The sequence below is a fragment of the Amphibalanus amphitrite genome, unplaced genomic scaffold (genome assembly GCF_019059575.1).
Source record: "Amphibalanus amphitrite isolate SeventyFive unplaced genomic scaffold, NRLGWU_Aamphi_draft 001016F_arrow, whole genome shotgun sequence".
Lineage (NCBI taxonomy): Eukaryota > Metazoa > Arthropoda > Thecostraca > Balanomorpha > Balanidae > Amphibalanus > Amphibalanus amphitrite.
Window position 1 is genome coordinate 239,635 of NW_024882510.1, and position 14,622 is coordinate 254,256.

Here is a 14,622-nt window from a genome sequence, read left to right on the forward strand (position 1 = left end):
GGGGGCGGATGTCGCCCCCCCTAAGATCTCAGCTCCCACTGGAGCTAGAAAGACGAAATTTGGAGGGTAGGTGGGGGCCATGGGGAACTCTGTTGTGTGTGATTTTCATGACCCTAGGTCAATATCTTCAAGGTCAAATGAGGTCAAATAAGGTCAAATCTGCCATATTAGCGACTTTTTTGCGTTTACACTCCGATAACTCAAAAAGTACCGGCCGATTTTTTAAAATCTTTCACTATACGAAAGAACAAACATTTTTGAGTATGTATGGTGAATTTCTAGATAATCCAACAATAAATATGGCAGTTAGAAGCCTGCTAAGGGTAAGATGTCGCCGGCTGAAGCGGCATCGGCCGACGCGGGAAACGCGGCAATCACAATTTTGTGTTTACACACTCATAACTCAAGTTGTTACCGGCCGATTTTCAAAATTCTTTGACCATATGATTTCTCAGCCTGTACATTTCTCAGTCTTCTCACCGAATTTGACGCGAATCTAATATAATCAGCGGTAAGGAGCGCGATGTAAAGACGGAACCGTCCCGCCCCGGCACAGTCTACAATTCAGGCGGCGCGTAACGGCTAGCGCCGGCCGCCGCGCCGCCGCGGCGGCAGGATATTTGACTTTACACCGCTATTACTAGAAAAGTTGTGAACCGATTTTCTTGCTTCTTGCACGAGAAGATCCGCAATTCAATTCTGGACAGGTAGCCGAAATTTCACATTCATGTTATGCTTGTGGCGCGAGTTATTGGCGAAAAACAGGAGGGGTGGGCGAAATCCGCCCCCCCCCCCCTTCCACTGCGCGTGTTAATTCAGTATGAGACTCCGCTCGCTTCGCTCGCTCCGTAATAATTCATCTGCATGTGTTAGGGTGATACTGCACGTGCGCACGTGCAGGGGGCGCTCCCAGATCTCGAGAACGGCTGGGCCGATTGCGCTCAAATTTGGTACACGGTTGGGGACCGGTTAGTAGGGTGCCGTGCAAAAGTCATTTTGGACCCCGTTTGCACGTGCGCACGTGCAGAATGCCGCTTCCAGATCTCAGGAACGGCTGGGCCGATTGCGTTCAAATTTAGCACACCGTACCCTTTTAGTAAATTTAGTACCCTTTCGCCCTTGCGCACGTGCAGGGCTCACTGTCTCGCTCGCTCGTTCTTCGCCCAAAAGGCGTTTTACTGGTTTAATAGGACATTGACATTAATTAGACTTTACAAATGGCATACCCAATCCTAAAAACACTCAATTATCTCGTAATTATTATCCGAATTTCGCTTCATTATGACTTTCTGTACAATTCAAAGAAGATTCAAGGTATTTTGAAATAATTAAGGCTGAGATAAGGTGGCAAAGTACTAAAATGAGCAGCATGATTGAATAGTATGAGAAATAACCGTATGCTCACTATCTTTAAAATTCTAAACTTGGCCTAAAATGAATGAATATATTTTGAAAATGTTCCTTCTTCAGTTCTTAACTTAACTATACCATTATTATTTGGTATTGCTAATTTTTGAACTGAAAAAGGAACGTTTCCGAACTATATTCATTCATTTTTAGGCCAAGGTTAGACTTTTAAAGATAGTGAGCATATGGTTATTTCTCAATTTTAAATAAGGCTGATTTTCTTTATGCGGGAGTAAAAAGATAATTTTCTTCTCAATTTCGGACGTTGCGGAAGGAGGGAGTTCAACGAGCCCCCTCAACCCTCCCGTTCCAACCGTTCTGGATTCGCCAGCATGTGCCTTAACCCGCGCGGGGCTGGGGGGGTAAATTTTACCCCCCCTCACGAATTTTTGCGATATCACAAAAACGGCGGCGCGCAGCGCCGCCAAACTTTCAGTACCTTTTCTTACATCAATTTGACATGTTCCCTGAAAATTTGAACGAAATCTGTCGGAAATTTTTTGAGAAATTGACGTTTTAGTGACGTCATGTTCGCCATTTTCGCCTCAAAAACGGCAAAAGTTCAAACGCCGCTAACATCTTCATTTTTAAAGGAATCAAGACGTAACAAAAAGGTTATACGTAATTTTACTTTGTCTATCGAATGGCTATCTCGGTTTTTTGAAAATTTTGGATTTTGGCCTAAACTTTTCAAAAAACTAACTTTTTTGGGAAAATCATTATAAAATCCAAAATTTTGAGTCTATCGAAAAAAACGGAATATATGTTATAGAAGTGGTCTATGTGCACCTACATACCAAATTTTAGAAGAATCGGTTCAAAAATGTGGGAGTTATTCAAAATTTTATGACGTCACGACTCACAACATTTTTGAAAAATGACTTTTTTGGAAGTTCTAGACCTCGTACGGAAACAAAAATAGCACCATTCGATTCGCCGTGAAAAACTGCATCAGATAGACACCTTTTTAGGCCTTAACAATCAACTTCAAAATTTGACCTCACTTGACCTGACCTTGACCTGACCTCGACCTGAAATTCATCCAGAGGTGGTCCATATCACTTATTGAGTGTGCCTATTGAATTCTATGAGTAAAATGACCCATAAAACATGTGTCGCACATGCCCTTTTCTATATTTTGTTTTTTGGTGACCTGACCTGACCTGACCTGACCTTGACCTTGACCTCTGAATGATATTGTATGCAACGAATATTGTCTTGGTAGCCTAAGAACACGTTTTGGGCGATCAGTCTCAGTCCATGACTCCATTCTTCGGTAACTACGGTGCAAGGCCGATACTGTAGAAACTTGCAATTTGTACCCTTAACCTGACCTTGACCTTGACCTCAAACTTTAAATTAAGTACATGTTTGTAGTAGTTCGTGATGAGAGCTTTCGATTGGCGTTTGAATTTTCCAAATCGGACCATTAGTTCGGGAGATAACAGGGGGGGGTAAAATTTACCCCCCCCCCCCCAGCCCCGCGCGTTCGGCTGGAGACCCCAGCCCCGCGCGGGTTAACAAATATGTCTGTTTTTGTTTCAAAATAAAGGAAAAAGAAGCGAAATTTATTTCACGTCATGTAACATGATCTAAAGCGATTTGTGAACTTCTGCTTTTTTTACGGCACCTAACTATTGAATGTCTATTTATAGTTACATCGTAGATCAATGTTTCTGACTTATTAGGCACGAATCAAACAAGGTACCTACAATGGGACTGCTTACACGAATTATGGCTTTCTTGTCCGACCGGTACGAAATGGTAAAGCCCACGGGTCAAAGGTTATAAGGGAACAACGGACGAACTGCATGTCAGCGGTTTTTTCCAATTAACAGGTCGATGGCTTTCCGCTTATTGATCTTCTTTTGCATTGCACTGCACAACGTCTTCTGTTTGTTGGCTGTTCAGAAAAACTCTGATTAATTAAACGTGAACGATAATCCATACGCTTGGTGGGACGAGACAGTTTTAGACAAATGTCTTAGCTGCAGCATTTGTGCTGAATTAAAATTACAGATAGCATAGATAACATGAACTACTATGCGTTAATGCTTTCTATGCAGATAGTATTAAATGCCTTTAATAAGTATCTTTAGGAGCAATCAACTATGGATCTGTTCATAGCAAATTGATTTGATTAGCCTGCAGTTAAAATATAACGCCTCTGGAAGTGTTGAAAAAGCAAATCGTAGTATCCAATTTCGGTTTGAGTCTAAAAATTTCGTGTAACGCTTCTAGTTAATAAAAGGACATCAGTTTTAAACGGATAGGTAGGTATTTTAAGACTCAGGATGAGCGGTGGTGGTCATTGGCACAAAGGATCTCGTTGTGATGCTTGTATGCTTCTATCATATCACAAAGCTGAAATAATCCAATTTTCTCCGACAGGGATGCTGCCTCGCACCTTGGCGATCATCTTGGGTGCGCTGCTCCACGTGACCTCTGCCGGGGTCACCTTCCGGGTCACTGCGCATGCGCAAAGATATACGGGAAGTCCCCTAGCCAGTGCTGCGGGCGATACGGCCTTTCTCTGCGCCCTGAGATGTCTCCGCCGCGCCGATTGTGTCTCCGTTCAGCGCAGCGAGACGTCTTGTCTCCTCATAGGAGAGACACCTGAGGATGGGGATCTGACTCCGGAAACTGGGACTGATGTGTATTTAAGGCTACCGGATGTCACAGCTACTACACAACCTACAACGACGACGGCGACGGTCACTTCGACGGTGACGGCGACGGAGACGACGACCTTATCGGCGGCTGGAGGGCAGTGTCAGACAGGCTGGCAGGCAAGCGGAAGCGTCTGCTTTCTCGTGCAGTCGCGCTCGCAGGGTCAACACGAGTGGGCAGCAGACGACGCGTATTGTCAAAACCTGGGAGCGACTCTCGCAACATTCGCCAATCAGGAAGAGTTTGACTTTCTGTCAGCAGCTACAAATATAGCGGGGATCTGGTTGAGCATGGTTGAAGATGATGGGTCGTTCGCCATGAGCGAAAGATCTGATGATTCGTTTTGGAGCACGGGAGCGGGGGATGTCTACGCTTATCTGACGCATACTCAGAAGTGTATCGAGGGTGAGGCGGAAGGTTTTACTCTCAGGAATACTGTGGTTGTTTGTCAGATGTTGCCGAACTGAGCAACGCAGTCAAAATGATGAATTGATGTCTTGTGATGGGCTGAAATGCGTCGAACTGAACTGATGTGCCCAGATGAACTGATGTGCCGCGATGAACTGTTACGCGTCGCTGAAGCTGCATTACTATGCATTGTTATACTGGTGTGAGTCACTGAACTGATGTTCGCCGATGAGCTGACGTGTAGATAACCTGATGTTCGTCGATGAACTGGTGCTTGAAGGCTCAATGATGTCTCGTGACCACAAGCGTTGCTGCTGAACTGACGTTCGTTGATGAACTAATCTGAGGCGATGAGCTGATCTGTCGCTCACAGCTGAACTGATGTGGTCGTATTATTTCGATGCACTCGTGAGCGATGCGATATGATATAGAAATTCAGGTAGGTTATTTAGTAGAAGTGCTAGTTTTGTGACGTGGTCGCCTTTTTCTAAGGTGTTTGACGCCAATAGCAAAAAGGCGGCCTTAGACCCAGGTTTATAGTATTGTAGGTCATCACCGTTATTCTATACCTATGCATTATAAAGCATTTTCAACGGCTTAGGAGGATCGGCGCCACTTGATGCGCCTTTCTTATATAATGAATGAAATAAACGATATCACGAACTTATGGTAAACAAAGCTAACTTTTCAACTTGATATTTAAAGGCACATAATTGGCAGAACCATAGATATATTCGGTAAGCCTACAACTATTCAGTTTCTTCCAATTTACTAGGATTTACTACAATTTCCTAAAATTAACTACTCTCCACCGAGTGTAGACCTACAGCCAGCCGGAATCGCGCCAGACAGACGCGCAGTGACCCCCGGCAGACATGGGCGCGCGGCGACCACCGCAAGACGGACGCGCGACGGCCTATCTGGAGTTGGACGATCAGACGTTCGAAGTAATCGCGGGTCCGGACGTGAGAATCACCTGTGAAAAATCCAACAGAGATGCATATAAAAGACTGTGCAATGAGAATTTCCATTTCACATGCAGTGATATATAAAAATACTGCACATAACGCATGTTTAATTCACACCATGTCTATTATCACATTGTTCACACAGAGGTGATAGGCCCCCACCCGCACCGCACAGCACCGCACCGGTTTTGCTGAATATCATACAAAACGACCTAGACCTGATTTGGTGCTAATTATTTTAGAAATAGTTATCAATTTCAGTCAAATTAACTTCAAAAACCATTCACAGAATTGCGAATACTCACTGGTAATTTATGATTTCACTTGAAAACAGCTTTGCTTGATCAACGGCTTCAATTGAACGGCTTTGCTTGACAGCAAAGCTACTGGAAAAATAAAAACAAACACGCAAAATATTTTTCGGTTTCATATTGGTATCTTGTTGTTTTTTTTTTGTTTGTTTGCCTTGACAACCAGCAAACAAAAAACGCGCAAAATGTATGAGGAAAGCGTTGTTGAGCTCTCCAGCTTGAAATGTCAAAGAAGATTGCCCAATCAGAAGCAAGCATTCTGAAAAGCTTTACGACGATTCGCGCTACATCTGCCCGTGTTGTCTCAACATGCTGCTTGCGGACAATCTTGAACGCAATTTAAAAAAACGCCAATCCATTAGGCGAATCTGTTCCCGTTAGCTTGAAATCTAGGCTTTTCCTTGCTGACGTCATACCTACACCTCTGTTCATATCTGGTAAAGACCTTGGCGATCTGGTAAAGACCATCGAAATTACTCTCTAGCGCTGTCAATTTATATTTTTGAGTCGAATGGCTCCGGATTATGTGGTTTTAGCATATAACGAGCAAAACTGCTATCTCAACTCCATTCCCCTTGTTGGACACGAACATGTCCCTTTAACCCTCGCCTGTGTACAACGTTTTCCAGCGTCTGATGTGTAGGGGAAAGGGAAGGGGGCTGGCCCCCCTGCCGTTCGGCCCCTGATCGAGCTAGAGCTTTGCGGAAAAAGCGTGCTGCCCGTGACGAGAGGAAGCCGATGATTCCCAATTTCTTGTGCTGTCAGTTCTGATTCTTGGAGACGGCCGGTCACTCTCAGGAACCCGTTGTTTAGATGCGGATTCAGATGGAAGACATCTGAAGTCCCGGGAACATCTTGTCCGCTCTGAAGCCTTGCTTTCTCATCTGAGATGAGAAAGCTCTCTCTCTCTCATCTCTCATCTGAGATGAGAAAGCAAGGCTTCAGAGCGGACAAGATGTTCCCGGGACTTCAGATGTCTTCCATCTGAATCCGCATCTAAACAACGGGTTCCTGAGAGTGACCGGCCGTCTCCAAGAATCAGAACTGACAGCACAAGAAAAGTACCCGCTGATACTGCCCAGCAAACACCGCTACACCAAGCTGGTCATTCTAGACCTGCATGAGAATCTCTGTCATGCAGGGATACAGCAGACAATGTTCGCTCTCCGATCCCGGTTCTGGGTACCCCGGAGTCGCCAGACAGTGCGCCAGACCATACATGGCTGTGCAAGATGTCGGGTGTTTCGCCTGAAGCCACTGTCACAGGAGAGGGCGACGCTTCCCAAGGAGAGGGTATGCGGTGGCGCACCCTTCTCGCGCAACGGTGTCGACCTGGGTGGACCCCTGTACTTCAAAGATGGCGAGAAATCTGAACCGGTGAAGGCCTACTTCGTCCTCTTCACCTGCACTGCCGTCCGCGCCGTCCACCTGGAGCTTGTGGAAACACTTTCGACAGAAGACTTCCTGGCGGCCTTCGAGCGGTTCGTGGCTCGTCGTGGAAAACCCACAGTAGTTTTCAGCGACAACGCCACAAACTTTCAAGGAGCCGCATCCCGCTTGACCCATCTAGGCGTGACCTGGAAGTTTAACGTGCCAAGAGCCCCCTGGTGGGGAGGATTTTTTGAACGAATGGTGCGGACAACAAAAGACGCTCTGAGGAAGACATTGTACAAGAGCCTGATGACGTTCTCCGAGCTGCAAACAGTGTTATGTCGCATTGAGAGTGTCATAAATGCGAGACCACTTTCACCGCTCACTGAGGACATCAACGACGTACGGACTCTTTCGCCTGATGACTTCCTGCGAGATACGTCACATGAGTCTGCGGAGCGTGCCGCTACGGACCACCCGGAGACGGATGGCGAACCTGGGCGCTCTCTGGGAGCAAGATGGAGGTACCGACGGCAGGTCCTTCAGCACCTATGGCAAAGGTGGGCACGAGAGTACGTGAGGGAGCTGAGAGTACCGCGCCGTGAGCCAAATGATCAGCCCAAGGTGGGGGACATGGTCTTGATCGGCGATAACACGAAGACATCACCAGCACTCTGGCAGATGGGCAAAATCACCCAGCTGCACCAGGGACGGGACGGTTTGACCCGGTCTGCGACAGTGCGAACAGCTGGTGGTGAGCTCGCGCGGCCAGTCCAGAGACTGTACCCCCTGGAAGCAACCTGACTTCCAGTGTCACAGAGACCGGAACAACAGAAGCGCGTGCTGGCGCACTTTCGCGGGGGGAGGATGTTGTGAAATGCGGAGCTCCCTCGCATCATCCTCACGCGACCAATACCGATGTTTTGATGGTTAACCGGAATGTCGAAATACAGGACAGTTGGACCCCAGAACTCAAGTGTTTTATCACGATTAGATTAGATTAAATTTATGAATTGATTCTGATAATGGATGTTAGACGTTAGACACTATGGACGATAGATTAGAACAAGACTTCGATTTATAAACGTTTGGAATCCAATCACAACAGCCCTATCCGCTTACGTCTCCATCACGTTTATGCTTCGTATGTGAAGCGGTCTTTAGGCAAACAATTCCGATAGGCGGCTATTTTTCTGTTGGTAAAACTGGTCTCAGGTCATGAGTTTCATAAGTTTTGATCACAGATGATGCCTTCATGCATTTAGGCTAGGTCAGGTCAGGTCAGATCAGGTCAACCAGTAGCGGTTTAGTCGGATATTCATAGAAGGTGTCAAACACTACTAACGGCGTCGTAGCATGTTACGGAGGCACTAAAACTATACTTCGTAAACGTTCATATGGATGCTAAATTCGAAATAAGCTCCAAAAGCTACCCTAGAAGCATGTAAGAATCGGATAAGGGCCAAATGCCAATCAAAATGCCAATGCCAATCAAAAGGGTCAAATGCCAGTCAGTAGTATTTGCTGATCGAGGGAAGGTGATAATTGCATCGCGATGGAGCGGTTGCCTGTCTAAAAAAAATGTCGCGAAAAATACCGGGTGCCGCGATGCCTAAGCCGTTGTGAAAGGGCGCCTCTTGAAACCGCGGACTCCGCCTTGGCAGCTCATGATGTTGCCGCTGTCATAATCATATGAGCTATACAGGTCACAGGAGGGGAGACATGCTGCAGGTCATAAACGTTCTTGTGCTGAGTAGGTATGACGCCAATAACCATGCAACTTTTATCAGCTGATGCACTTCTCCACATATCAGGCAACCTTCTCGACCCATTTCAAATGTTTATCTATTTATATATGAAATGAAATTCAGCTTCATTTCATTACACTTTCCTGTTTGAGTGATGGTTTTAAATTCCAACCAACACTTAGCAGTGTGCAACATTTTATTTCATTGGTTTTATAGCTTGGATTTATAGGCTACAAGGCGAAGAGTTAAATACCGCTTTATGTTTTCATTTCTTGCAATCCCATCCCTCAACTGAAAGCTGAATGAATTAGGTGAACTTCAAATGCCGGCTTAAATTAGACCGTTCACAAAATTTGCTTGCCTCCCATCGCTGATAACTTTTGTCAGCAAGCAGTCAGCCGTTGGTAGGTAGTGGTACCTACATACCTACATAGTTATGTGCCCATCGGCCATCAGTTATATAGTTATTCAGTTTGTAAAGTTAAGTTACGGTTGGTTAGTTGATTGAGTTTTACGGAAGCGTTGACTACGTGTTCGCGCAAATAAGTACCTACCTAATGGCTAAAGTCGTATGCCATCCATGGAAAATGATGAAGATGATCAGCAAATTAACACGAGATATCCTGAAGTTGTATAGGTCCTGCCGGCTTTTATCCTCAAAGTCGCCTTAAAGATCACTTAAGTCCGGAATTTTCGAAGCAGGTAGGTAGAGGATCGTTTACCTACTCTGTTTTGCTACATAGGGTGATAACTTAAGTACCTTCTTTAACCCTCGCCGGCACAAGCCATTTTGCGTCCTTCGACGGCACAAGGGGGGGGGGGGGGGTTGGTACGACCCTCCCTCGCGTTTGGCCCCTGATCGAGCTAGAGCTTCGCGGAAAAAAACGAGCATGTTGCCCCCCACGAGAGGAAGCCGATGATATCCAATTTTAAGGTCCTAGGTCATCGGGTGACCTTCCAGGTCAGGTCAATGACCCGAAAATCGGGAAAATCGGGACCTGGCTGTTAGAAAGTCGTAAAGTGTGGCTGCTATGGGGTTTTACCGTTTTCCGGGGTGCTGATCAAGAATATCGTGTTATTTTTTTATCAGAGATGATGCCTTTAAGCATTTAGACCAGGTCGGGTCAGGTCAGGTCAGGTCAACCGGTAGGGGTCGTGACGGGTATTCGTAATACGTGTCAACCGCTTCTGACAGCTTCGTAACATGTTACGAAGGCACCAAAACTACTTCGTAAATGTTCAAATGGTTGCTAAATTCGAAATCAGCTCCAAAAACTAGCCTAGAAACATGTAAAACTTGAAAAAGTGAACCGAGGTCACTAAAGTCCCGGTTTGCCGGTCCCGTAGCTCAGTTGGCAGAGCGTTGGACTCGGCGTGGTGAGAGCACGCGTTCCCGGTAATGACAGTCCGGGTTCGAAGCGCGACGTGCGCTCGACATTTACGGACCTCCTGACACTGGTATGGTTGCGGTTGGTGGCAGGCCGTAGCCAGGCGAAGTCAGCGAGGGGACCGGCCGTGCGCGGCTTTGTGCGCACTTTGTGTATATTTTATCTAAATTCTGCCATAGAACCGGAATTGCGTGATCGGAGGGCAGAGGGCAGGGTCACCACAAAAAGCTTCGCTTAGAGGTGGCTCTGTCCTTGTGAATCCTTCCTATCAAAAGGTTCGAACTAAGTTTATAAAAAAGGTCAATGACCTGACTTGACCTTCAGGTGACCTTGACATCCACCCTATGCATGGGAGCAACATCAAATCACATGTTTGAGCGTTTGAAACCACGAAAAGCTTGCAAACGGCTTGCGCGGCTAATGCGAGCCGACATACGCCGAATCTTGATTCCGGCCAATCATGGTCTCGGAAAATAGATCACAGGTCAAAGGTCATTTGGGTCAGGGTCATGAAATTTTCAGATTAGGTGAAAAATTGATCAATGCGAGGGTGCTGAAAGTTTCATCGCGATCGGCCGCTTTTTACGCGAGTTATTCGCGAAAAAACCTTAGGAATAGGGGGGGGGTTGCATCAACCCCCCTCTGTGCCGGCGAGGGCTACCGGCTAAGAGCCTAAATTGGGTAGGTATTTGTACCATGGTTTGACTCTTGACTGGTGCATGTTATGACGTGATCTGGCCTTGAGTGACCTGGGTCAGAAATTTCCAATACGTTTGCGGGAAAAATGTTTTATAAGATAGATACCCCAAATAGATAGCACTAGACACTGGCGAATCCAGAAAAGCGGTCTTGGATGTTGAGGGGCCACGGGGGGGGGGGGTATACTTAACCCCCAAAATTTCCAAATTTCAAAAACTCGTCAGATTTCGATTTCTTACGCACTGCATTTTAAAAGGAATTTTTCCATTTAAAGTTGTTAAGTTTTCGTTTGTTGTCGAAAAACCGCAAATTTTTGCCGATATCGGGTGAGTGGGGGCCGGGGGAGGGGTACCTATTCATCCCCAAAGGCCCCCCTGGATCCACCAGTGGCAGTTTTTTTTTTTATAAATTTAGTCTGAATGGCTGAATGGGCGGATTTGAGGAATCAGAGCCCGCACTAAGCATAGCTTGTTGTGCTGACCCTGACCCCACCACCCGATCGCGCAATTTCAGTTGTATGGCATAATTTTGTCCGAACGTTTAACGTGCCCTCACGACTGGACACGGTCCCCTCCGCTCACTCACGTTACCTGGCTTCTGTGCGGCCCCCGCCACAGACACGCACGCCATTACACGTAGGAGCTAAATGTGGCCGCCCGCACCGGGGCTTGAAACGGGCTCTCACTTCCGGCTAAGCGTCGAATTCCGGCGCTTTTATCCACTCGGCCACGGAGAGGACTAGTGGCAGTTGGCACTAAAGGCTGCTGTTTTCAAAAAGATGTTCCGACTCGTGAAAAAGCACAGTATGTATATGTACAGGTACAGAAAACTGATAGCTGAAGCCTGAAATGGTGGAAAAGCTGGGGATCCAAGGTATTCAATCACAATGCAAGAAACCTTTCCAAAACTTCATATGGAAGCAAATTCACTTCACCACTGAATATGGTGTCATCGGACCTCTACAGACGTGGCATGTAAAAGACATTTGCAAAGTCAACAAAAGTTTTCCGGGGGCGAGGAGTGTTGTGGTAGAGCCAAGCTGCTACGCGCCCTAACCCAGAACAACAACAACAACGAGTGTTGTGGTAAATCGGGTAAATCAAAATCCCTTTGGTAAGTCTGGGTAAGTCCTTGGTAAATGCATTGGTAAATGCCAATTGAATGTTTGAGATATTTGATAGATATTGTGAAAAAGATGGCAGCAGACGGTACACGAAATACTCTGCAACAGGCAGCACACCAGAGCAGTCTCGGTTAGGGGAGATACTCACTAAAACTTAAGCTTCACAATTCACATCCTGACTACATTCAGGATGTGAAGCTCAAGTTTTACCCATAACTTAAACTAGGTAGGTAACCAACCAATCAGCTTTACAGTTTGTGCATAATTATTCTGATGTTGTATGACTCAATTCTGTCATTTACTTTTCACAGGTGCATCAAACTACAATTGCCTGGGAGTTGGCCATGTCTCTGACTGATGAGGAGATAGCTGCAGTGTGCTCGGAGCCTGATCCTGCCACTGCTGGTACCCACCTCCAGCACACCATGTACCGAGTGAAGGACGCAAAGGTCAGGACCAGCCTATTCAGAACAGTGCAGTGGTTTGCTTGGTACAGGCTGCTGCTGTTCTGGCCTGTGAGGCCCATGTAATCTTAGTAGGTAGGTTATGTTTGTGAAAGAACGGGACAGGCCGGTGCAGTGATTTCATTTGAAACAGCCAACAGGGTGGTAGCTAAGTACCAAGTAAGGGAGAGGCTTCCTTATCAAGTGAGTTTCCACATCCTTAGGCTGAAACTTGTCATCTGGCAGCCTTTCATGCCTCATTAAATGCTATCTATCTGGCACTTGTCTCCTTGTTTTTGGTAAACGTTGATGCTCAGTGTCCTGATTATGTTATTCCCAGTTAGTGTTGAGCATGACTGTGAGACAGGCAAGATGTGGAAGTGAGATGAGATGTCTCCCGAGAGGTGGAAGTGACATGGAGGCTGGTGCGATGTCGGACGGTTTGGCTCTCTTGGTCACATTGTCAGATGATACTGATGGTGACGAGGAAGGCTTGACTGCCGGGAGGTTAGCATAATGTATAAAAAAATGGCTAGAGCCAGGAGGTTAGTGCCTCGATTAGCTGTGCTATGAGAAGTCATGCACCGATGATACGACTTGAGTAACTATAACTATATGAGTATTGAGTATACGACTTGATCTAAACGAATGTGTCACTGCAAACACTATCTTGGAATATCATGCTGTGATAGGTTTATTTCTTTCTTACCAATGTTGTGTTATGATATTAATGGTGTTTTTGCTGGACCATTATTAACATTAGTCGTCAACGCTAACGTTAGCAGAGAATTTGGTTTTCGTTTAATTTACACACCACCATTACCAAATCACCGGTGGGCACTCTCCCTGCAGGTGTCTCTGGACTTTTACACGCGAGTCCTGGGCATGCGGCTGCTGAAGCGACTTCACCTTCAGGAGGCCAAGGTCTCGCTCTATCTTCTCGGATTCGAGGACGCCGCCGACATTCCCTCCGACCCCAAGGAGCGCACGCGCTGGTGTTTCGGGCGCCGCGCGGTGGTCGAGCTCGCTCACAAATGGGGAACGGAAAACGATCCGAAGTTTACCGGCTATTGCAGCGGTAACGATCCTGCTTCTAACGGGTACGGCCACATTGCACTGCACGTGACTGATCTGAAAGCCGCCTGCGAGCGGTTCGAGCGACTGGGAGTGGAGTTTGGGTCTGGTGAAGGGGATAGCGTTTATCAAGGACCCGGATGGTTATTGGATTGAGATTCTGACGGCCGACGGAGTTGCGGAAACCTTCCCCGAGGTGGAGTAGGGAAAAGGGCGCTGTTCTTGGGGTGCAGTTGGGGAATGCGTACCACTGATGCATTGGGACTAAACTGTCCATGATGCAGCCCATAATAGAATAAACAGCAGGTTGATAGGCAGGAAATATTCCATGTATGCCTTGCATTACGGGCCAGGTTAAGGTACCAATCTTGCCAAGTTAAGGTAGCTAGAAGCTTTAATCCCATGAATTATATTTGTGTTGATTTTAAATTGTTGCTATTTTCCTACCATGACAATGGTACATTTCCATCAGAACACAGGAAGTTATGCTGTGAATATCATGGAATTATTGCGACGGTGGTGGTGCGTTATATACGTGATATATACAATGACGGTGCCTTGTATACATTACCGATCAAACCTTTTTTTCAATGGATATTCTCAATTGACTTGCTGTGAGGCGATCTAGCAATACAATTTCCGTGAAGCGGAATACGGATATAATTTGTTCGTTCATGTCTTCGTTCGTTTTCGTTTCGTGCGCTCTCTGATGACATCGTTTGGTGGGAGTGAAGTTGAATGATTGGAACAGTTCAGAGAAGTATTTGATTTTTTTTTTGCTTATCTACTGGATCATGTATATCGCACTAGGTATCTTGAAATAACCAATAATATTTTATGCTCCTTAAATTACTGCCGATTATTTACAAAACTGAACCATTCCCGTCAAAAGTCCCGTGAATTGTGTTTGCAATAGACGAAATCCGGCCTCAGATAATGATAAGTTTTGGTTTGTTTCCTTCGGAAGATCATCGGCCAATAGCGTAATCACCAGTGAAAAGTCTGAATGATA

General features: G+C 46.1%; 1 pseudogene; it reads left to right on the plus strand.

Moving 5' to 3' along the window:
* The window catches only part of LOC122369219, a 29,008-nt pseudogene extending 14,738 nt beyond the window's left edge, over window positions 1-14,270 (plus strand).
* Window positions 14,271-14,622: the final 352 nt, after the last annotated feature.